Source organism: Panulirus ornatus, chromosome 24 (genome assembly GCF_036320965.1).
Source record: "Panulirus ornatus isolate Po-2019 chromosome 24, ASM3632096v1, whole genome shotgun sequence".
NCBI lineage: Eukaryota > Metazoa > Arthropoda > Malacostraca > Decapoda > Palinuridae > Panulirus > Panulirus ornatus.
This window is the reverse complement of record NC_092247.1, coordinates 10,460,248-10,485,555: the sequence shown is the minus strand read 5'-3', so window position 1 is coordinate 10,485,555 and position 25,308 is coordinate 10,460,248. Positions and strand designations below refer to the sequence as shown.

Genomic DNA, 25,308 nt, shown 5'->3' with positions numbered 1-25,308 from the left:
ACACACGCACACACACACACACACACACATATATATATATATATATATATATATATATATATATATATATATATATATATATATATATATATATATATATATATATATAGATAGATAGATAGATAGATAGATAGATAGATAGATAGATAGATAGATAGATAATTTACGTTCTTACATATACTGGAGAGACTATGCCCGCTTTTTGAGAGAACATGTTCAGAAGTACATTTCTGTGTTCCTGAGTATTATTCTTTATTGAAATTATGTGGTGGTTGACAAAGGTCTGGGGAGCTGACTAAAGGTTTATGGTTCTTCCCCCTACCCATGAGGCAAGCCAGCCAACCAGTCACGGTGGCCACTCTGCTCCCTCGCTCACGACCTAACTAACCATGTCACACGCGACAAAGCCATACTCTAACCATGGTACAAACGGCAAAGCCACACACTAACTATGTAACATCAACAAAGAAGACGACAAACAGGAAATAGTAATATATGAGAAAGAACACTGAGAATCTTGATTTTCATGATAAAAAAAAATTGATCTTACGACAGTCACGCAAAATTTAGCAAATGATATTTGTAAGGAGGCATTAAGGAAGTAAGTTATCATTAATGCTCATATGTAAGAGAAAGTTTGATCACTGGAAGATATTTTAAAGGGATCTTCTCAGTGGAACAACGTTGATACAATGATACGGAATAGGGTAAGATGCTAGCAGGGAGTGACACAAAGAATTTAAAGCTGAAGGAATAAAATGTTCAGGGCTAAAGATGTATATTTAAAAGATAAGATTTCGTTTTAGTTAGCCACTAGGACTGTGGTTCATTGGTAAATATTACTTCACGTATTAAGTATCGGCTAAGTGGTCAACATCTACGCAAACTGTGTAATATCTCCATCTACGCAAGTAGGGCAAGTGAGCATAATATATCTTGTAAAGGCCTTCAACACCCACCTACCCTCTATCTCATATCCCATCCCAGATCTTAGCCTCGGAATTGGAGCAGGAAATAAATCTCAATTGGTAGATTTCCTTGTGGAGAGGATACCGAAGCACCACAGACGTACGTACAGATTGGTTAAAAGGCTAAATGTATATCATATCAACCTATGGAACCAGTGAACGTCCTCTGTTCAAACCAATGCAGCGTTCAGGATAGAGTGACTGGTTAGGTTGGTTTGCTGGACGAGTCCTATAGCATGTCACAAAGGTCTATGAAACGTAGCCTATTTTCAACTGACAGCTTCTTTAACACAAGCAACATAAAATCTCTGACAATGGTAAGTTATCCAGGTTGATCCCCATTTTCCTCTTTTCTCTTGCACATATTACGAGCAGGAAAGAGTATTCAAAAGATAAATCTCTCTAATCCCTTGAACAACGGCGGTATGACTCTTGAGTACGGTTGCTTCGCCTATGACCTGATCTGATGAGGTCAGGTCAAAGAACACATCATACCCAATGGTTGTATCGCCGTGCTCATGGGTCTTACTAGCTTCACGGAATCCTCGTCAACTCGTCAGGGAAGAACAACAACTGCAGGTACTGGGGTACAACTGCAGGTCCTGGGGTACACAACTGCTGGTCCTAGGGTACAACAACTGCTGGTCCTGGGGATCAACTGTTCGTCGCCGGTGTCTGGGAGAGAACAAGAACACTCGTGGCCAGCACAGACATTCCAGCCGTGCTCCCATATTACCATTGTACTGTTTATGGCCGGGCGGGGCGCCCCCTTCACAAACGACACGACGGTCTGTCATTTTGGGTCATAACGCTGTATTTTAATTCAGGAGGGAGAGGGGAGGGGATGGATGTGGGAAGGAATGGATAGAGGGGGGTTGTGGGAGGGGGAATACGACCATGTCACTTCAGTTCCCCTTCCCATACCATTAATAGGTCGTCTGTTCAAAATCCTAGGCCGCTCCTCCTCTTCCTCTCCCACTGCCTCCTCGTTCATCCTATATTTCCACTGTATCTTCCCCTCCTCCCTCCCTCCACACCCCTCCTCTCATTCTCCCTTCCCTACTGTCGACCCTCTCTCTCTCCCCTCTTGGGTAAAATCCACCCACGCACATCTAGATCGATTCTCGGAATGGCAAACGTTACACACACCAAGTGACATTTGATTTTTTTGCTCTTTCCAATCTCCACCAAAAAGACATAAGTGAATTCATATCAGGCTTTGTGATTCGCGTTTTTTGTGTATCTTATATACATTTACTCGGAAAGAACAGCTTACTATAGTAACTGGATCAGTTATTCCCCTGGCCTAGTTAAGACTAATTACGACAGTCTTTGATACAGAAATATGTCATTGATAATCATAAAGGGAATAATCGACATGATGTGATATGTTTTCCTGTGAGACTTAAGAGTCATGGTAAAAGGATGGGATGTCACACCTGCCGAATTAAACAACAGCAAAGACGAGCTCACAGCCCCACGATGCCTCGAGGCTGCTGCTTCCGCCTCGTCACGAGGCAACCATCACCACGCTAATCCTCTACCAAGTCTCCACCACAACAAGCCACCACCACAACATATTCAACTCTCCCTAGACCTCCACCACACATCCATTCGCCGCCAAACCTCCATCACAACCTACCACCACACAATCTCTTCCTTCAGGACCTCTATCGCCCACTTTCTTTCTTTCTCTAGTGTCTACGTCATGTCACTGTCTCTTAGGGCCCTCATCTCTACCATCTCACTCCCTCCTCCAGGAGACGCCATCACCCTAACCCCGATAATCACACTTATTCTCCTAGGCTCCATAATGTTATATCCCATTCTCTAAGGCCCGCAAAAATATCTTCCTCATGCCCCTCCTACAGAGTCCCTACCTCGAGGTTTAGACTACAAAAACCACCAAAGTCACCACTCCTATAGATCCTTACAACTCAACCCTCCCCATTCACCACGTACATCCCTCACCATATCGTTAAACCCCACCCAATCCCAAAGCCTCTCACTATGACACCGTTCATCACAGTCCTCGCCATAACTACATCCCTTCCCAAGGGAACTCTAACTACAACACTACTGCTTCAGACCCTCAACATTACATCTCGTGCCCTATACATTATCCCCCCCCCCCCACCACCACCACCATTACTATACCCCTCCAGGTTTCATGTAACCACAACTGTCTCTCATCCTTCACCACTACATCCTTGACCTCAGACCTTTACACCCCTCATATACCCAAGTACACTTTCCTTCTAGACAACAGTATTTCTACACACATTATACTCTCCGCAGTAGTTGATTTTCCCTTTAATTCCACAATGATAAAAAAAAAAGATACTGAACTGTACAGTTACTAAATACTTCGAGCAACCATTTCCTAAGGATGGCGATGAGTAAAGTGAGGAGGATGGCCAAGAATGTTGTCTCCTAGATGAGGGGAATATCACACGCCAGACGTACATCTCCAGGTCAAGTCCAGTCATATTTGCCAGAGTTGACCCGGCTTTCAATGTCATACAAATGACACTATCAGATAACCTCAGCTGCTAATTTTGGGATTTAGGAGATTATTGCTGTCCTCCAGCAGGCAATCGTGCCATAGACTATTAGATCGTCTGTTATCTGGCTACACCATGCACTACCATGGATGATTCTAATCTACCACAAAAAGTGACACAACTCAGAGCAGTGGAGGCAACAGAATTCTTCGTCTAGTATCAAGATGCCATTCAGTCAAGTCCCACGTTTTTTGTCACTTTCATAACCATTTGCAGATACAAATGTTGTTAGAATCACCATGTCTGTGCTTGTCACGATCTTTTATGACATGACAGTTCATCTGCTTATGTAGTGCCAATTCAAAAAAGGAGATTGTCTTTCCAAGAACAACCAAAAGAGCTCCTCATTTAATGATAGGTAATCTATCATCCATATAGAACTATTATATTAATAATTTCTCTATCGTGTGTGGATATTCATGCACTCCTTTTTCCCGTTCACAGCCGAACTCAGATAACATTACGTGCGAACCCTTCCACAAGTAACATGTACACTTCAGTTCAAAAAAAAAGAAAAAAAATCCATAAATATTGTAAACGTGAAGTACGATTCTCTACATTCCTTTGCCAGCTGAGGGGAATGGGGAGTCTTCCCTGCTGTCGTCATGCCATAGGACCATACTGTGTTCCAAGAACGTGTCATAAATCCATTTTTAGAATTCATTCGCAGGCACAACTTGCTCTATCATCTCCTGGTACATTTGCTTGGTTCCAGCCTCCTTGGACGCAATCACTGCCTCCAAATACAATCTCCCGCTCAGGAAATATTAGTGGCAACCCCCCCCCTCCTCGAAAACGCTTCCTCCTCCCAAATCTTAGTAACTGACGCAGGGAATCCCCCAACCCCAGGTTCCTAACCCTCAAACTTCTCCCCGTCCCAACCACAAGCCTCCCCCTTCCCCTCATCCACCACCCTCCCCCCTTCCTCGTCCTACCCCTCCAACTCTCCGTTCCCCCACCCCTTACACTTCCCACCCCCTCATTTCAGCGGGGGTGGATGGTTCGCCAGACGGAGAAACATCTACTATGTGCATAACAATCAGTCCTTTGTTATTATGAATTATTGGCCGGGACCCATCGACTGGCCGCTTGGTTGACAGTTACTGGGTGCGGCTTGTTACTTGGTGATGGTTGATATTTGGCGTTGGTTGATTACCGGTGGTTATGGTGTGGTGTTTGGTTGTTAGTGTGTGGTGACTATGGCTTTCGTGGTGCTTGTGTTGTTTCGTATATTTTGAGGGAGAGGAGGTTTGCCTTGACTCTCTTCTCTTCTATTCGCTATGTGGATGTATGTATGTTCTGGATGATAGTTGTTGATCCGAAGGAATGGTTGTTTTGCATGACGACAGTTAAGTCTTATTTCTAGGCGGTGTGTAGTTCAGTTTGGTTCCTGAATGGTACTTCCAGTTTTATGAAAAAAACAACAACCAGTTTTCTTATGAAGTGGTAACAGCCACGATTTTGTGTAGTAGCCTTGGCCTCTACCTGATCTTTAACGATGCGGTCAAGTGTTGAATCATGATACCCATGTATTTGTAACTCCTTAGTCAAGAGTCGTACTGCTGTGCTGGAGGTTCGTACCGTCGTGTGCAGGGAAGACACAAAGCTGGAGGAAGAGTTTTGAGCGTCAGCAGTCGAGTGATCAATGTTTTTCATCAAGTAAGTCGGGAAGTAATGGCTTCACCAAAGCTGTTGTGTTACCATCATTGTGAGCTCATGAAGACTGTGTACTGCGGCTTTCAGCATCTGTAAGCACCACAGGCAGCGCAAGTTTCCATGGTGAATGGTTAACCTGCTTAAGAGGGATGGAAGAATACATAAAAGCTTGTTATCAGTAAGTGTTTCTCTACTGCCATTCTGCCTCTTCTACGCTCCCCCGCCTACGTCTCTAACGTACGGTACACCTCACATATTATACATAGTTGTCAGTCTACTTTTCATAACGTCCGTGGTAAGAGGGTAGATGTGTCATGTCAATTCCGGATTACATGGTTGTTTGCATAGTTATCTCTCAGTCGCTAGGGGGAACTGTATGTTGCCAGTGTTTTCCTGCTCACGCCTTAAACACGCAAAAAGTGAAGTGAACCTTGAACACGCCAGTGCGATCTTTAGGTATGAAGCCCTTGCCTCTGACCTAATCCTTAATGGGTGAGTGTCAGCTGATCTTGACACTAATATACAAACAACAACAAGACAGTGGAGAGATCAACCTGACTCCCATTCTCTCATCTCTACCTCACATGCATCTGATCCAAACTGAGAGAAAATAACAAGAACATGATGATATATTTTTCTATAAATATATCCTAATCAAGAGAAGGCTGACGCAGATATATCATAAAATATTCAATAACGTTTGCATATCACATTGCCTGCCTCGCGTCACCCTAAATACTTTTAAACCTTGGATCCTAAAAACACGCCATCTGTCGCCGTCTGATGGAAAACCTTTTATGTGATAAAATTTCTGAGAAAGGTGACAAAATGCGTCATATGAGCGATATCAAATCAAATTTTGCCCCAGTAGCGATGAATAAATGGATGAATTCACATGTATATTAGAAAAATCGTAATATCCATCGTTCAGTAAAATCTAATTGATGATTCTCAATACTGGAACAGTTTCCAAGAGTTACAGTTTTTCATGTGAGCACAAGTTGATGCACACAGTCGCGCACAATACCTGAAGACTGACCTGATGGTACGACCAGACGTGCAGCACAGGTACTATATAAAGGTTTCTACACCTGACTGACATTCAGATACATTAAGACTATTTCACTCCTCATCAACCGTCGTTTCTACGGTCATTACAGATTTCTCAACGGTTCTATGGCTTCCAGGTGGCTTAACTCACTGAACATTAAGATACGAACCCTTGAGCAAGACGGTACGACCCTTGAGCACAACGTTAAGGTCTTTGGTATTTCTTCTTCCACAAATTTTACTGCATCATTTTCCTTTACTGGCTTCCTTCCATGAGAACGCTCGATCTCCTTTATACCCTTTTCCTCCTGATCCTGCAAAAAACCATTAGCGCTAATCTTTTCCCCCTCAACCAGCAGAGAAAAGACTATCTGAGCCTCTAATCGTACCTCCCAAACAGCTGTCTGTCTCTCTTCCAAGTCACAGTCTACCATCCTTTGTTGACACTGAGAATAGAGCATTTGTGTATTGCCTCCCAAGAAGCTTTACTGCGGCGTCAAAAGATCTTGCTTGTACTGTAAATGACAAGTAATGTCGCTGTTTACATAGTGTGTTAGAAAAAACAGAGTACTTACTGACCTGAGGCAAGCGTAGCGTGTGTGCAATCCGAGAAAAAAATAATCTAGATTCAAGAAGAGGATGACAGAGAGAGTGATTGGAGGAAAGGACAGTGCATAGGAATACATGGGAATTTAGATAACAGAGAACCTGTTGGTCTAGTTTATGACAAGGTGTTCTGTTGGAGGACAATATCTGGGAAAGCCAAATACCAGAAACCCTGATGGTCTATTACGAGGTTGTGCTAGAGAACATTAGTAGTATCTTTCACTGCTAGCTTCTATAAACAGGACAGTGCAGCAGATGGATCGAAGAGAGGTCGTGGATGGACTCAAATCAAAACGTTCAGACAACCCTGCGAAGTAACCTACACAACCTTATAAGAAATATTAGACAAACTGAAAAAGAATAGAAAGAATCTGATAGAAAAAAAAAAAACAGTTATCTGGGCATTTTAATAGAACACGTTTACAATAAAAAGTGCTACCAACACACACACACACACACAAACACACACACACACACACACACACACACACACACACACACACACACACACACACATATATATATATATATATATATATATATATATATATATATATATATATATATATATATATATATATATATATATATATATATATTTTTTTTTTTTTTTTTTTATACTTTGTCGCTGTCTCCCGCGTTTGCGAGGTAGCGCAAGGAAACAGACGAAAGAAATGGCCCAACCCCCCCCCCACACACATGTACATACACACGTCCACACACGCAAATATACATACCTACACAGCTTTCCATGGTTTACCCCAGACGCTTCACATGCCCTTGCTTCAATCCACTGACAGCACGTCAACCCCTGTATACCACATCGACACCAATTCACTCTATTCCTTGCCCTCCTCTCACCCTCCTGCATGTTCAGGCCCCGATCACACAAAATCTTTTTCACTCCATCTTTCCACCTCCAATTTGGTCTCCCTCTTCTCCTCGTTCCCTCCACCTCCGACACATATATCCTCTTGGTCAATCTTTCCTCTCCATTTGCCCAAACCACTTCAAAACACCCTCTTCTGCTCTCTCAACCACGCTCTTTTTATTTCCACACATCTCTCTTACCCTTACGTTACTCACTCGATCAAACCACCTCACACCACACATTGTCCTCAAACATCTCATTTCCAGCACATCCATCCTCCTGCGCACAACTCTATCCATAGCCCACGCCTCGCAACCATACAACATTGTTGGAACCACTATTCCTTCAAACATACCCATTTTTGCTTTCCGAGATAATGTCCTCGACTTCCACACATTCTTCAAGGCCCCCAGGATTTTCGCCCCCTCCCCCACCCTATGATCCACTTCCGCTTCCATGGTTCCATCCGCTGCCAGATCCACTCCCAGATATCTAAAACACTTCACTTCCTCCAGTTTTTCTCCATTCAAACTCACCTCCCAATTGACTTGACCCTCAACCCTACTGTACCTAATAACCTTGCTCTTATTCACATTTACTCTTAACTTTCTTCTTCCACACACTTTTCCAAACTCAGTCACCAGCTTCTGCAGTTTCTCACATGAATCAGCCACCAGCGCTGTATCATCAGCGAACAACAACTGACTCACTTCCCAAGCTCTCTCATCCCCAACAGACTTCATACTTGCCCCTCTTTCCACAACTCTTGCATTTACCTCCCTAACAACCCCATCCATAAACAAATTAAACAACCATGGAGACATCACACACCCCTGCCGCAAACCTACATTCACTGAGAACCAATCACTTTCCTCTCTTCCTACACGTACACATGCCTTACATCCTCGATAAAAACTTTTCACTGCTTCTAACAACTTTCCTCCCACACCATATATTCTTAATACCTTCCACAGAGCATCTCTATCAACTCTATCATATGCCTTCTCCAGATCCATAAATGCTACATACAAATCCATTTGCTTTTCTAAGTATTTCTCACATACATTCTTCAAAGCAAACACCTGATCCACACATCCTCTACCACTTCTGAAACCACACTGCTCTTCCCCAATCTGATGCTCTGTACATGCCTTCACCCTCTCAATCAATACCCTCCCATATAATTTACCAGGAATACTCAACAAACTTATACCTCTGTAATTTGAGCACTCACTCTTATCCCCTTTGCCTTTGTACAATGGCACTATGCACGCATTCCGCCAATCCTCAGGCACCTCACCATGAGTCATACATACATTAAATAACCTTACCAACCAGTCAACAATACAGTCACCCCCTTTTTTAATAAATTCCACTGCAATACCATCCAAACCTGCTGCCTTGCCGGCTTTCATCTTCCGCAAAGCTTTCACTACCTCTTCTCTGTTTACCAAATCATTTTCCCTAACCCTCTCACTTTGCACACCACCTCGACCAAAACACCCTATATCTGCCACTCTATCATCAAACACATTCAACAAACCTTCAAAATACTCACTCCATCTCCTTCTCACATCACCACTACTTGTTATCACCTCCCCACTTGCGCCCTTCACCGAAGTTCCCATATATATATATATATATATATATATATATATATATATATATATATATATATATATATATATATATATATATATATATATATTCATTTTATTTATTTTGCTTTGTCGCTGTCTCCCGCGTTAGCGAGGTAGCGCAAGGAAACAGACGAAAGAATGGCCCAACGCACCCACATACACATGTTTATACATACACGGTCACACACGCAAATAAACATACCTATACATCTCAACATATACATTTATATACACACAGACATATACATATATACACATGTACATAATTCATACTGTTTGCCTTTATTGATTCCCATCGCCACCTCGCCACACATGAAATAACAACCCCCTCCCCCCTCATGTGTGCGAGGTAGCGCTAGGGAAAGACAAGAAAGGCCACATTCGTTCACATTCAGTCTCTAGCTGTCATGTAATAAAGCACCGAAACCACAGTTCCCTTTCCACATCCGGGCCCCACAGAACTTTCCATGGTTTACCCCAGACGAAGCTCAAGGGTAAAGGGGAAGAGTGGTTTGGGAATGTCTGAGGAGTAAAGTCAGGGGTTAGTGAGAGGACAAGAGCAAGGGAAGGAGTAGCAATACTCCTGAAACAGGAGTTGTGGGAGTATGTGATAGAATGTAAGAAAGTAAATTCTCGATTAATATGGGTAAAACTGAAAGTTGATGGAGAGAGGTGGGTGATTATTGGTGCATATGCACCCGGGCATGAGAAGAAAGATCATGAGAGGAAAGTGTTTTGGGAGCAGCTGAATGAGTGTGTTAGTGGTTTTCATGCACGAGACCGGGTTATAGTGATGGGTGATTTGAATGCAAAGGTGAGTAATGTGGCAGTTGAGGGAATAATTGGTATACATGGGGTGTTCAGTGTTGTAAATGGAAATGGTGAAGAGCTTGTAGATTTATGTGCTGAAAAAGGACTGATGATTGGGAATACCTGGTTTAAAAAGCGAGATATACATAAGTATACTTATGTAAGTAGGAGACATGGCCAGAGAGCCTTATTGGATTACGTGTTAATTGACAGGCGTGCGAAAGAGAGACTTTTGGATGTTAATGTGCTGAGAGGTGCAACTGGAGGGATGTCTGATCATTATCTTGTGGAGGCTAAGGTGAAGATTTGTATGGGTTTTCAGAAAAGAAGAGTGAATGTTGGGGTGAAGATGGTGGTGAGAGTAAGTGAGCTTGGGAAGGAGACCTGTGTGAGGAAGTACCAGGAGAGACTGAGTACAGAATGGAAAAAGGTGAGAACAATGGAAGTAAGGGGAGTGGGGGAGGAATGGGATGTATTTAGGGAATCAGTGATGGATTGCGCAAAAGATGATTGTGGCATGAGAAGAGTGGGAGGTGGGTTGATTAGAAAGGGTAGTGAGTGGTGGGATGAAGAAGTAAGAGTATTAGTGAAAGAGAAGAGAGAGGCATTTGGACGATTTTTGCAGGGAAAAAATGAAATTGAGTGGGAGATGTATAAAAGAAAGAGACAGGAGGTCAAGAGAAAGGTGCAAGAGGTGAAAAAAAGGGCAAATGAGAGTTGGGGTGAGAGAGTATCATTAAATTTTAGGGAGAATAAAAAGATGTTCTGGAAGGAGGTAAATAAAGTGCGTAAGACAAGGGAGCAAATGGGAACTTCAGTGAAGGGCGCAAGTGGGGAGGTGATAACAAGTAGTGGTGATGTGAGAAGGAGATGGAGTGAGTATTTTGAAGGTTTGTTGAATGCGTTTGATGATAGAGTGGCAGATATAGGGTGTTTTGGTCGAGGTGGTGTGCAAAGTGAGCGGGTTAGGGAAAATGATTTGGTAAACAGAGAAGAGGTAGTGAAAGCTTTGCGGAAGATGAAAGCCGGCAAGGCAGCAGGTTTGGATGGTATTGCAGTGGAATTTATTAAAAAAGGGGGTGACTGTATTGTTGACTGGTTGGTAAGGTTATTTAATGTATGTATGACTCATGGTGAGGTGCCTGAGGATTGGCGGAATGCGTGCATAGTGCCATTGTACATAGGCAAAGGGGATAAGAGTGAGTGCTCAAATTACAGAGGTATAAGTTTGTTGAGTATTCCTGGTAAATTATATGGGAGGGTATTGATTGAGAGCGTGGAGGCATGTACAGAGCATCAGATTGGGGAAGAGCAGTGTGGTTTCAGAAGTGGTAGAGGATGTGTGGATCAGGTGTTTGCTTTGAAGAATGTATGTGAGAAATACTTAAAAAAGCAAATGGATTTGTATGTAGCATTTATGGATCTGGAGAAGGCATATGATAGAGTTGATAGAGATGCTCTGTGGAAGGTATTAAGAATATATGGTGTGGGAGGAAAGTTGTTAGAAGCAGTGAAAAGTCTTTATCGAGGATGTAAGGCATGTGCACGTGTAGGAAGAGAGGAAAGTGATTGGTTCTCAGTGAATGTAGGTTTGCGGCAGGGGTGTGTGATGTCTCCATGGTTGTTTAATTTGTTTATGGATGGGGTTGTTAGGGAGGTAAATGCAAGAGTTTTGGAAAGAGGGGCAAGTATGAAGTCTGTTGGGGATGAGAGAGCTTGGGAAGTGAGTCAGTTGTTGTTCGCTGATGATACAGCGCTGGTGGCTGATTCATATGAGAAACTGCAGAAGCTGGTGACTAAGTTTGGTAAAGTGTGTGGAAGAAGAAAGTTAAGAGTAAATGTGAATAAGAGCAAGGTTATTAGGTACAGTAGGGTTGAGGGTCAAGTCAATTGGGAGGTGAGTTTGAATGGAGAAAAACTGGAGGAAGTGATGTGTTTTAGATATCTGGGAGTGGATCTGGCAGCGGATGGAACCATGGAAGCGGAAGTGAATCATAGGGTGGGAGAGGGGGCGAAAATCCTGGGAGCCTTGAAGAATGTGTGGAAGTCGAGAACATTATCTCGGAAAGCAAAAATGGGTATGTTTGAAGGAATAGAGGTTCCAACAATGTTGTATGGTTGCGAGGCGTGGGTTATGGATAGAGTTGTGCGCAGGAGGGTGGATGTGCTGGAAATGAGATGTTTGAGGACAATGTGTGGTGTGAGGTGGTTTGATCGAGTAAGTAATGTAAGGGTAAGAGAGATGTGTGGAAATAAAAAGAGCGTGGTTGAGAGAGCAGAAGAGGATGTTCTTAGATGGTTTGGGCACATGGAGAGAATGAGTGAGGAAAGATTGACCAAGAGGATATATGTGTCAGAGGTGGAGGGAACGAGGAGAAGTGGGAGACCAAATTGGAGGTGGAAAGATGGAGTGAAAAAGATTTTGAGTGATCGGGACCTGAACATGCAGGAAGGTGAAAGGCGGGCAAGGAATAGAGTGAATTGGATCAATGTGGTATACCGGGGTTGACGTGCTGTCAGTGGATTGAATCAGGGCATGTGAAGCGTTTGGGGTAAACCATGGAAAGTTGTGCGGGGCCTGGATGTGGAAAGGGAGCTGTGGTTTCGGGCATTATTGCATGACAGCTAGAGACTGAGTGTGAACGAATGGGGCCTTTGTTGTCTTTTCCTAGCGCTACCTCGCACACATGGGGGGGAGGGGGATGGTATTCCGTGTGTGGCGAGGTGGCGAAGGGAATGAATAAAGGCAGACAGTGTGAATTGCGTGCATGGGTATATACGTATGTGTCTGTGTGTGTATATATATGTGTACATTGAGATGTATAGGTATGTATATTTGCGTGTGTGGACGTGTGTGTGTGTATACATTGTGTATGGGGGTGGGTTGGGCCATTTCTTTCGTCTGTTTCCTTGCGCTACCTCGCAAACGCGGGAGACAGCGACAAAGCAAAATAAAAAAAAAATAATATATATATATATATATATATATATATATATATATATACATATATATATATATATATATATATATATATATATATATATATATATATATATATATATATATATATATATACATATAATTTTTCCCTCGTTGACCAACCCTATCGAAGTCTTTCCTCACATCACATCATTTCTGACTTTTCCTCAGTTTCCTGTTATGCCATCTAGTTGATTGGATCATCCCAGTCTCAAAGATCTATTCCATCTCGACGTCAAATCCAATGACGTCCTTAAAAGCTGTAATCATATCTCCACTTGTCTCTTTCAGTGCAGACAAGTCCACTACTTCTGACGTACATGTGTGAAATTATCTATTTGTGATTACCTCTTTGTGCGTCAGGGGGAGAGATGTCTATACCCGTGGGCTCCCATCGTCTGAATTACAGTTGTCTTGTTATAACCATCAATCGAATGCCTTGTTCAAGACGATTCTTAGTTCCAACACCCTCTTACTGCATACGCTGCCCATTTAGTGTATGTGTGTGTGTGTGTGTGTGTGTGTGTGTGTGTGTGTGTGTGTGTGTGTGTGTGTGTACATCACCGAATTATAAAACATTTATGATTTGATACGTTACCCGACATGGAATAAGTAGAAGATGTTATATCCTTTATCAATACTTTGTCGCTTGAAGAGGAAAGGAAATGTCATGAATGATGTACAGATTATACACGATTGTGGCAAAAAACAGGTTGAGTTCAAGGACTTTTTCTTGAAAGAATCCTCGTTATCATCCATACACATTCATGGGCATGTATATAGGTATCACTCAACACACATACTCCAGCGGTTTGCATATCGAAGCATTCTGGTGGACGTGCAAACAATAATGAATCATGAGCGAGGCTTTTACAACCTGACCTGGAGAGCATGACGGTCCGACCTTCGAGCACTGGGTCCAGTGGTCTAACATTTGACCCGACCCTTACTGTTGTGCTTCATGCTCGAGAGTAATGCCGTCGTGTTCGACGCTTTAACTGATCAACAAACCACTAACTACATCTATAAATAGAAAAACTACGACGATATTTGAGTAGGATAAAAACCACATTGTCTGGAGACGACGGCTCCTTCAACATGTAGAAGCAAAGAACAGAAAGACATACTTGGCATTTCTTGAAACTTTTTCCAAAATAGAAGCTATAGACCAGACCAGCCTCGGAGGTGGCAAATGAAAATATATTGGGTGAAAATCACACCTTGAGATTAGTTCCCAATATCTAATAGAGATGGATTACTTTCAACTACGGTTTCTCTGTACCTTACACGCTTTAATGACATTCATAAAAATGGTTTTATTTTGCAGTCAAGTTCTGCATAATAATTCTTGAAGATATTGTATCTCTGCATTTAAAGAAAATCACCAAAGCATTGTGGCAAGTGGACGAAACAGGTTGAAAAATTCGGTGATGTGTGGGGTGGCGGCGGTAGAGCTAGGCCTATGCTCTGGGAATAGTGAATGGAGGGAATTCCCGACCTGGAATTGTTCGTGGTATTTTAAAATCCCTAAGAGACGAAACAAATTCGTCAAGGGTGAAAAAAGTCAGGTGGAATTAAATGCAAGATTTCTCTAAAAATTTTTTGGAACAGATTAGATTTCTCTTAGATTTTCATTTTGAAGACAAAAAAAGTGGACAGTGCTGGCTGGGTCCCCATTAAATTGAGGAAAGAAATTGTCGGTGGCATTTTAGATTCTGGAGCGCTAGTGTTTCATTCTGGGGGTGGGGGGATGGATAAGGGAGGAAGAGGGGAGTTGTGAAGGACGGAGAAGGAGGGGGAGATAGATGGCGGAGGGAGGAAGACAGAAGATAGATGGAAGGGTGGGGAGGGGAGGCTTTGTGCGGCAACCCCTGAAGAGAATGAAGGTAACTGAGGTCTTGACGAAAAGACTGAAATACACACATTTCAATATTCATCGAGCAGCAGGAGGCCATCTTAGTTCCAGGGAATAGAGTTATCATCAGCTTATGGTACAGAAGAAGAGTCGACCGTCATGACTGGAGTAGGATGAAACAGTGGACCAAGGTCCTGCGGGAGTTAGGATGTGCTTTGGAGGCACAGTCATTGTCTGCAAGGAGGAAGATGAGTGCGCTTGAAGGCATCGTGTTCAGTACAGTTTCAAGGCAGTGATCGAGATCATCTGACGCCGCGGGTGGGTAGACACAGGACAGGGGTCTGGAGGAGTCAGTCTCCTATTTGTTACACACGTACCCGGCAGTACCATGCTCTGAGACTTGTAGGATTGGACGACGGCTGGACACGCAGAGAGAGAGAGAGAGAGAGAGAGAGAGAGAGAGAGAGAGAGAGAGAGAGAGAGAGAGAGAGAGAGAGAGAGAGTGTGTACCGGTAACCGTTCCAGACCATGACGCATTCATGGGCCACTCTGGGTAGAGCGAATAGGGTTCGCATCCTGATTGCGGTAGTCGGTCCACAGTCAGCCCATCTATTCATTCACCCTTAGGGATTGGTCGAGAAAATGGTTACCTGGCTCAGGCTAACGTATATATGTATAAAGCATTAATGAAATGGCCTTGATGAGAGCAACAAAGAATATGCCAAAATCAAGAGAGTCGAGTTACATTAAGAGGTTACAAGCCTTGAATTTGTCCATCACGGAAGAGACAAAAGTAAGGGGTGACATCTTTAAGTTTTTATACCCCATTTTGAAGACCTTCACAGTAAACATTTCTTTGAATCAAGTGAAGATAGAATAATGAGAGGCTATGACACAAAATGAGGCGAAATACTCGTTAGAAAAGATATAAAGAAATACATATAAAGTATGAGAGTAATGGATGAATATGATACCTAGGTGATGAATAACAACGATGATGATGATGATGACATGATGATGACGACATGGTGATGACGACATGATGATGACGACATGGTGATGACGACATGATGATGACGACACCTTGAACAATAAAGCAACGATGATATTCCGAATCCCTATAATAATAAAGACTGAGGAAGCCATATTTCCATGCTGGATAAACAAAAGGACACAAGGTAACCTGCCATTCCTCGGTGAACAAAGACCGTCTCGCTACAAAGCAAACTCATATGCAATTTCTGATTACTTGTTTTTTCCGTTGAAGGGAACCGGCGACCTCCCGCTGTTAAACAAAAATGGCTTTCCTTCTCCCGGTCTGTCACATTTCATCTCCAGACTTACCGAAAATAGTGAACCTCGTCAGCCGGAAAGGAAAGAAAAATAAATATGATGTACATTTTTTTTCCTTCATCTTGGCTTACTTGGAAGTGGAGATGTATCTAAGGGATGGAGGAATAGGATGCTGATCGGATATCTATATCGTATATTACGTTGTCCAGCATAATAGTGAGTGCAGCATATATGATCCTGCTACCAATAGTAAGAACAACATAAAATAATTGCCACTATCGATCTTGTTGATCAAGATAATAGTGATATCAGTATATCAGCATCCTCTTTACACTAGTAATGGCAAAGATAAGAAAATACGACAAAAGGCATATTTTCTGATCAACGAATCCAGCACAAATATCCATCACAAAAGAGGGAAGTAAGTCAGCAACAAGATATTCTCTCCATCTTGGCAAATATTGAAATTTCTGGCTAATGTCGACAGCTCTAGTCATCTGTAGCGGAATTCATGGCTATAAAAACCGGGTGTAGGGAAGATGTCCTTAATTGTTTTCACTATGAGAAGTATCAAAGATTATCATATTACTCGAACAACGAATAATATTTGCCGGAAAGAGACAATATAAGGATCAACTAACATCGTCATCCTTTATATCTTTTCCTACAAACCGGCTTACGGTGAAGAGAGAAAGATTACACTTACTATCCAGCCAAAGGTTTATTTTCACAATAAACTTCTACCTTACGTCCTGTTAATGTTATATCTAATATTACATTGTCTACATCTACTTGCTGAAGTAGCTTCACTGCGCTACTTTCGTGGATGCTGCACGAAATATGTGAAAACTTTAAACTGAATTCTAATTTCAGTTCAGTTCAATAGTACCCGGAACAAAATCATATCATATACTAAAGTGTTACAGAACTGCAAGACTGCATTATTCTATACTGTATCAAGTTGCTTCAGGATTCTCTATCAACAAGCCTTCTGCCTTCTGCTTTATTATCTTCTCTCCATCTACATAGATTAGAAGTCTACGACATCATTACTGCCCTCCAGCAGATAACCTCGTTGTAGATCATCAAATCTTATGTTCTCTGACTTTCCCATGTACCGCAGTCTAATAAATAACCTCGTCAAAAACCATCAGGTCCTCTTTTAACTACTTTTCCCATTTACTGTCCTCCAACAGAAAGTCTTATCATAGACCATCAGGTCTTCTGCTATTTCGCTTTCCCATATAATCCCATTTACTCTTCTCCAACGGATAACTTCGTGATAGATCATCAGACCTTTTGCCACCTGGCTTTCCCATGTATGTTCATGTACAACAACTTCATCTCTTGTAAACACATAATAAGCAGACTAAACCAGTGAGCGGGTTACCTGTTCATCAGAGGGTACCATTGAAGGGTTTTCTTCACCATGTTTCCTTCTACTTTAGGTTTAACATGATCCTAAAACACAGACGACAGAGTGTGAAAAAATCTTCCGACAGATGTTGTTACAATGCAAGAAATCGATGATATAACCCTTCGGTACAAAGTTAATCTGTGTTTAAGTTGCACATTAGGGAGACTCTGCAGTAAATATCATTGGTCAGGAAACCCAGGCTGGTCATGATGGAGACGAAGCTATAGCAGTCTTTCAAGACGTCATACAGGATAAGATTCTGTGTTGTATGGGACGAAAGGAGGAGTCTGAGTAGGATGGAACTTCTCTCTAACTTTTATTTTCCAGTTTTATGGCTCCAGACCAACGCAAACTATCAGACGCAGTAGATAAAGTGATATTTATGGTGTATTTTCAGGTGATGACTGACCACTGAGGCTCTGCAGATGATAATGAATGCAACCAGCCCGTCACACGAATGTCGGTTAACGTACCCCAACCGTCAACAATACTCAGGTAATGTGCTCCAATACGCATGTCGCCTGATAAGCTCAGTCACTCTCCCCAGTCCTTCACTATCATGTGCATTACAGAAGATATCTAAAATCGTTTCGAGGCTGACCGTTATATTCAGACTGGATGCATTAATTGAAGAAGGTGTATGTTAAAATTCCATTCATGTACCTACCCAAAATGCTTCATCATACACCATCTTAACATATTCCATCGCATACCTACCAAACATACACCAAAGCTTGGTTACCAAATACAAGTCGTACACACGCTCAATATACCCCTTTATAAACAGAGTCAATATGCCTCATTATATGCCGACACAACATACACATCATATACTAACCTAATATACTCCATCAACCACTTACTCAGACCAAACCTTCTCCCGTAACTCAGCTTACTCATCCTTTCTCTCTGTGGAGTGTGTAGCGACTCTCTGGCCCTTAGCTCAGGAACTCTCAGCTTTTCCCTCAGGTAAGAATTTTCATAACATTTGCCTTTTGTCTGAACGTAAAAAGCGTTTTATCTCCCGCTGGGTGGCGTCGATTTCCAGGGCGGACTCTGAGCGGCGCCTCAACCAACATAACTGTGAAGACTTGCTACTGGTGGTGGCCATAAAACGAATAAAATCACTGGTTGTTTATTTGGATGTCTACATGATGTAGTTCTGAGCTGTTTTTTCGAACGATGGAGAACGAACGTTCTAAATGGCAAATAATCTGTCGTTCTAAAAACCATTATAAGTAAATATTCCTGTACGATATTCTAATGCATTTTGCATCATACATTTCTTTCCATTTCCTATGACCTCTAACTGAGCATATCTAGATTTCACGTAATTCTATACAGAGGATCACCTTAGGAACGTATAGCACCATCATCCAAATATATCTCAGTAACTCATTTCACGTTATTTCCCTTCGTGTTATGAGTCCACATCTGCCACTTTAGCTCCAGGCACCGCTAGATGCCTTCGAGCGAGGCACTAAGCTAGCAGGTCCCGGCTTAGGTAGTGTTTTTCTTGCTCTTGAATATGGATTTTGAGCAGGAAGGAGGAGGCGCCCGGGGAAGAGCTCCAGGGAGGCAGGTGGAAGCTCAGAGCTGTCTGAAGTAAGGAGGCCTGATGCTGAGCTGAAACCCCTGAGGGCAGCTGGCTTCACGCACAACCACAGATAGAGGGAAATACATGTACAAATGAAAGAAATTACTGAGCGTTAGTGCGTAATAACTGACTCACAGACGTCAGATGAAGCGTATACCTTACATTACCTTCCTGCACCACGAGTCCCTTTCAGTGATATGCGTGTTTGTCTACGTGAAGGGAGTGCGGGACAACTGAGCAGTAGTGTTCACTGACTTTACTATGGTAATTCCATCATTAGCATGTTTCACTCAACATGACCCAACATTTATCAGTTTCTTGCGGACACACACACAAACACACACACACACACACACACACACACACATATATATATATATATATATATATATATATATATATATATATATATATATATATATATATATATATCAATAGAGCTCATCAAAGATTGTGGAGGAATGATGGAATACGAGTAGGAATAACACAATAACAGACTCACCGGAGAAAAATGAAAGCACAGGAACTTGGCAGTCACCAATGGTACAATAAAATGGTTTTATACGGATCTCCGAATGGCCATAAATGGATGCTGGGTAAAGGGCATTTTAAGCTATGACGATATAACCTATAAAGCTGCTACGAGTCTCTGTAAAAGAGACAATAAAAATTTACGTTATTGGCTTTTGAGAAAACAGTCACAAAGCCCCGGAGTTTTATATGGTCTCGCCAGACAAGAGGGCACATAAAAGTTATTTTTTCTTAGCTTCGAAAAGGATTATATAATAATTAACTACAATAAGAAATAAAACAAAATTGACATGAAACTTTGTGCTACGAAATACAATAACATGTTTAACATGTACGTTATCGTGAGGATCTGATTAAGTCATCATGATTCCATAGAAAAGGATTATGTCATTTGTCCCAGTTATTCAAAATTTGCACGAGAGGTAGCTTATGAAAGCCTATCATATGATGTCCTGACCTATGACCCGACCTTTCAAAATCATGTCAAAGGTCAGGTCATCATACCTAAAGGCCCTCTTGTCATGCCTATCGTACCATTGTGCGCAAAGGCTTCACCGTCGTGCTCAAGATCGTACCGTTGTGACCCAGGACTACGCCGACGTGCTCAGTGGAAAGAGACGTCTCTCCTGTTGAAGATCACGTGTGTGTGTCACAAGGACATAAATGTTGCTAATTCTTGTCTGTGTGCTATGTGGAAAAAAGTATCAATTCCCCTTTTAACAGCATTTTTGTTACGTTACATAACGAGTATCTGAATTGTTTCTTTGATGGTCGAACTATCATGATTATGAAGCAATTTTTGGTGTGTTTTGGTGATGCAAGCTGAAGAATATTTTAACCATAAGATTTTCTATGTAAACTGTATCAGTTACATGTGGGACATGAGGCACTTGCCAGACAATATTCTCACTTTCATTGAGAGAAGTGAGACCAACCTTGGTACAAGCAAGGAAGAAACAAAATGTTTCTTATTCTTCCGTACTGTTGAAATTTCGGTCCATTCACAGGATTTCAAAATATTGACCCAAATATGAAACAGTTTCGAGAAATTTGACAGAATTACAAAATTCCACCAGAAGTGATGATTCATGAAGTAAATTACATTGAAACATTAACTTTAATGTAATGACTAAATGTTTAAATAGAAATTTACTATTTACACACACGCAAAGATAATGGAAGTAACTTATTCAGTATACTGAGAGACATATATCAGTCATGGTAAAGTGTAACAATAAAAAGATAAAGACGAAAATAAGGCAATATTGCGACGCATAATCAGTCAATACTATTGTGACAAACCAACACCACAAACACTACAGTATCTAATGATCATAGTAGAGACAACAACGTTCTCTACTTGCTAGTCTTTGACGGCTGGGATTTGTTGCACCTGAACTATGTAAACACTGGGCACATGCATTTGTTGCAAAGACCAGTATGGACACTATACACATTAAGAAACATACCTTTCATCATCTTGACTGGCACTGAAATGTCACACAGGGATGGTGTGTATTCCCCCTGGCGTCTGTGAGCAAGTCTTAAGCTACTGGCGTCAGCTCCGAGATAATTATCATCCCGTGTTTATCTTGATGTATTTGAGAAATCAGTAAAGACCTGGAGAGAAGAAACAATAAAATGAAAGTACTAGCCATTACACTAATCTCGCAGGCTAAAAGAAAACACCTCTTCTTACCTCGATTATAAGAAAATTGAACATGAGAAGACATGGAACAGAAAGTATACCTGGATATTATTAAAAGATCGTTATGGACATGCAGATATGAATGTTTAACGACTAACAAAAAAAAGGAAATATGTAAAGGGAAAAAAGAGCAGAAGACTTGACCGACAAGACAGGGTAACAGTCTGATCGACGAAGGGAATATCTGGGTTGAGAGTAATGTTAGCATGAAGTGTGCTCCAAGCTCTGCAAGATTAAAGTTTGACCTGGAGAGGTTCTATGTAACCCACCAGAAAGCAGGAAGAACCCACATTGAAGAAGGAATTAAAAAAAAATACAATTATTCTCTTCATTTCACAACAGATATTAACCACAGATAATTATCAGTATGGTGCAGGTGTCTCTCTCTTGTCTGTCTTCTTCTGATATACCTAAAAACTACAGATATATGAATATATGATACAGGGAGGAAAGCATTCGACCCACATACCTCCGGCGTACAACAGAAGGCCACCAAGAGGAGAGGTAGAGGTTCCTAGGGGACTAAAAATCCTCCCCTCCTGTACCTTCACTTAAAGAAAAAAGGATGAAAGAGCCAAATAAGGACTATTCCTGACGGTCCCTCACTAAGGGAGGATAATGGGACAGGTATGAAGAAATAAACAAAAAAGAAAAACTCAAAGTAACCATCTCTCGCTGTTCTTGCACCCTCCCTTGGCTTCAATACGAGAGCAGCCGAAAAGCTGGAAGACGCAAGAGAAACGTTTCAGCTCCACAGGACGCAGCGATAAACGTCCGAAGCACATTCTTGGGGGCGCCCTCAATACCGCTTTATGTCGGCGTGCCGAGCCGAGGTGATCATGACAGAGTTTGATAGATTTCATGGGTTTTAAATGATCGGATTTTTTTCTCCAGCTGTGCTGAAATATACGGCGACGTCAGGGTAAAATGCCGTCCCTGTGGTTATATTTATAGAAAGACAGTGGGAGTTTAAGGTTTGTGTTGGTTCTGAAGGAGAATTACAGACAGATGGAGGTAAAGTGAGGAATGTTGTGTGAGAAGTGGTTGAGAGTAAAACATATGAAAGGATATATATATATATATATATATATATACATATATATATATATATATATATATATATATATATATATATATATATATATATATATAGATATAGATAGATAGATAGATAGATAGAGAGAGAGAGAGAGAGAGAGAGAGAGAGAGAGAGAGAGAGAGAGTAGCACCGGTAGAAATTAAATAAGAGAACAAGTATTTGAGAGAAAAAGACATGAAGGAGACAGAAAAGAACGATAGAGGTAGATCAAAGAAAACAAAAGAAAAGCAGATCTAATAAATCATTCGTTAAGTTGGCAGACATAAAAAACATCATGAAGGTAAGCATAAAAGAATAAATTACGGTAAATAAAAAGCCTTGGTAACCAGACCAAAACCCATAAAAACCAGTCTTAGCATCGTCCTTGTCACACCTGCAAGAAATATCACAAGAATTCAATTAAGACTCCACCTTTGTATTTCGTCACCTTTGACCGTAATGTCATTTGTACGTTAATTGACAACGGAGAAGTTTGGTCGCGATTCCCTTTGACTCTCGCGTCGACCGTCCGTTGATTATTGAGTCCAGCGTTGTCTCCAAAGGGATGGGAGGGATGGAATAGGGAGGAGAGGGATGGAAGAGGGACGGGGCGACGGGATAGAAGAGGATGGGACGGCGGGAGAGACTCGAAGAGGAATTGATTGGCGAATGGGAGAGGACTGGACAGGGTGGGATGATGAAGACTGGGAAGGGATGGGAAAGTGAAGTGAAATGATTGAGATCATAATGATGATGATGATGATGACGATGTTGCTGGGGTCAGAGGCTGGGTAGGGAGGAGGACCAGGCAGGAGGAGCAGCCTGGCAGGGGAGAGGGAGATTAGGGGACTGAGAATGAAACCAGGGTAGGCAAAAATGAAGTAAATTAAGGAAGGGTAGGATATATATATATATATATATATATATATATATATATATATATATATATATATATATATATATATATATATATATATATATATATCGTTAAATTTTAGGGAGAATAAAAAGATGTTTTGGAAGGTGTGGTAAATAAAGTGCGTAAGACAAGGAAGCAAATGGGAACTTCAGTGAAGGGGGCAAATGGGGAGGTGATAACAAGTAGTGGTGATGTGAGAAGGAGATGGAGTGAGTATTTTGAAGGTTTGTTGAATGTGTTTGATGATAGAGTGGCAGATATAGGGTGTTTTGGTCGAGGTGGTGTGCAAAGTGAGAGGGTTAGGGAAAATGATTTGGTAAACAGAGAAGAGGTAGTAAAAGCTTTGCGGAAGATGAAAGCCGGCAAGGCAGCGGGTTTGGATGGCATATATATATGGATGGTATATATATATATATATATATATATATATATATATATATATATATATATATATATATATATATATATATATATATGGGCAGAAGCATCATCACCTACAGCAACAGTACCATCAACCGTACTACGACAACATCGCCCCTGACGTCAACACCAACACAGGAGGGAGGAGGAGGAGGAGGAGGTCTTCAGCGAGATAAAGAGAATGTTAATTTCCTCTTGGTTTAGTGTGTGACAGTGACAAGAATGAGATTCCGAAATAATTACTGGGTAAGGCATTCATAGTGTCTTTATTTCTGGTTTGAATATTGCAGTATGTGTGTGTATGTGTGTGTGTGTGTGTGTGTGTGTGTGTGTGTGTGTGTGTGTGTGTGTGTGTGTGTGTGTAAGTACATACACACACAGTGTTAAGGGAAGAGGCATCTCAAGAATGAAACTCTCCCGATAACACAAATCGTAACTACAAAAATTAATCACATACACTCAACACACACAGCCAGTGGCGATAATGATGAAATAAGCAATAAACTAGTTAGAAAAGAAGTAAAGGAATACTTTATGGTATAAGAGTAGAGAAGATGAATGTACTCAGCTGAGTAATAATACTGTAAATGCTGATAAGATACAAAAATGTGTGACACTGGAGAAGGTTTAAGAGGTAGGGTCCCTGGGCGTGGAACCCCATTCCCGTGCTAATATACAACTAGATAATTACCCACACATATAGAGGTATACCAACAAAATCACCCCCACACCCCTATACACTACCAGCACTACTAACGTCACACCATTCTCTAAATTCATGACTTTCAGCTTATTCATTTACATCTCAGTGAAGCACATTTACCCCCGGTATAACAGAACGCACCTAGTGTCCATCCTCTGCACCCTCCCCTTCTCATTCGCCCTACCAGGCATTAACAACATGTGACGTATGGGAAAAGAATAAGTTACATTGTACCGATGTATCAAGTGTTACAATGGAGAGGAGGGTGTGTGGCGGTGGGCAGGTGTGACGAGTTGAACAGCTGTGGAGGGACCAGGTTCTGTAAATAATCCACAGAGGTAAGTGTGGTCGATAGTTTATATATGATTAGATTCACGATATAGTTGAAATAGGAATTTAGTCTCTCTCTCTCTCTCTCTCTCTCTCTCTCTCTCTCTCTCTCTCTCTCTCTCTCTCTCTCTCTCTCTCTCTCTGAAAATTCTTGTTCAGGGTATTCACTGAAATTGAAGAAATTTTCATGTGAAAATGCTCCATACTTACTATTACACAGGAAATTATCATTTCAAAGTATAGCATTGGTGAGAAATAATGTCTGTACCCCAAATTTCTTACCAACAAGTATCAAAGAAATAATAACGCTAT

The 25,308-nt window shown here is 41.5% G+C and overlaps 1 long non-coding RNA gene across 1 annotated transcript in view; it reads right to left on the bottom strand.

Moving 5' to 3' along the window:
* LOC139757104 (uncharacterized) overlaps positions 1 to 25,308 on the bottom strand; it is a 324,993-nt gene that overhangs the window by 119,658 nt on the left and 180,027 nt on the right. The window contains exon 9 of the long non-coding RNA XR_011714503.1: positions 21,308 to 21,458. This is a non-coding gene — a long non-coding RNA (uncharacterized lncRNA). The remainder of the gene's footprint in view (positions 1 to 21,307; positions 21,459 to 25,308) is intronic.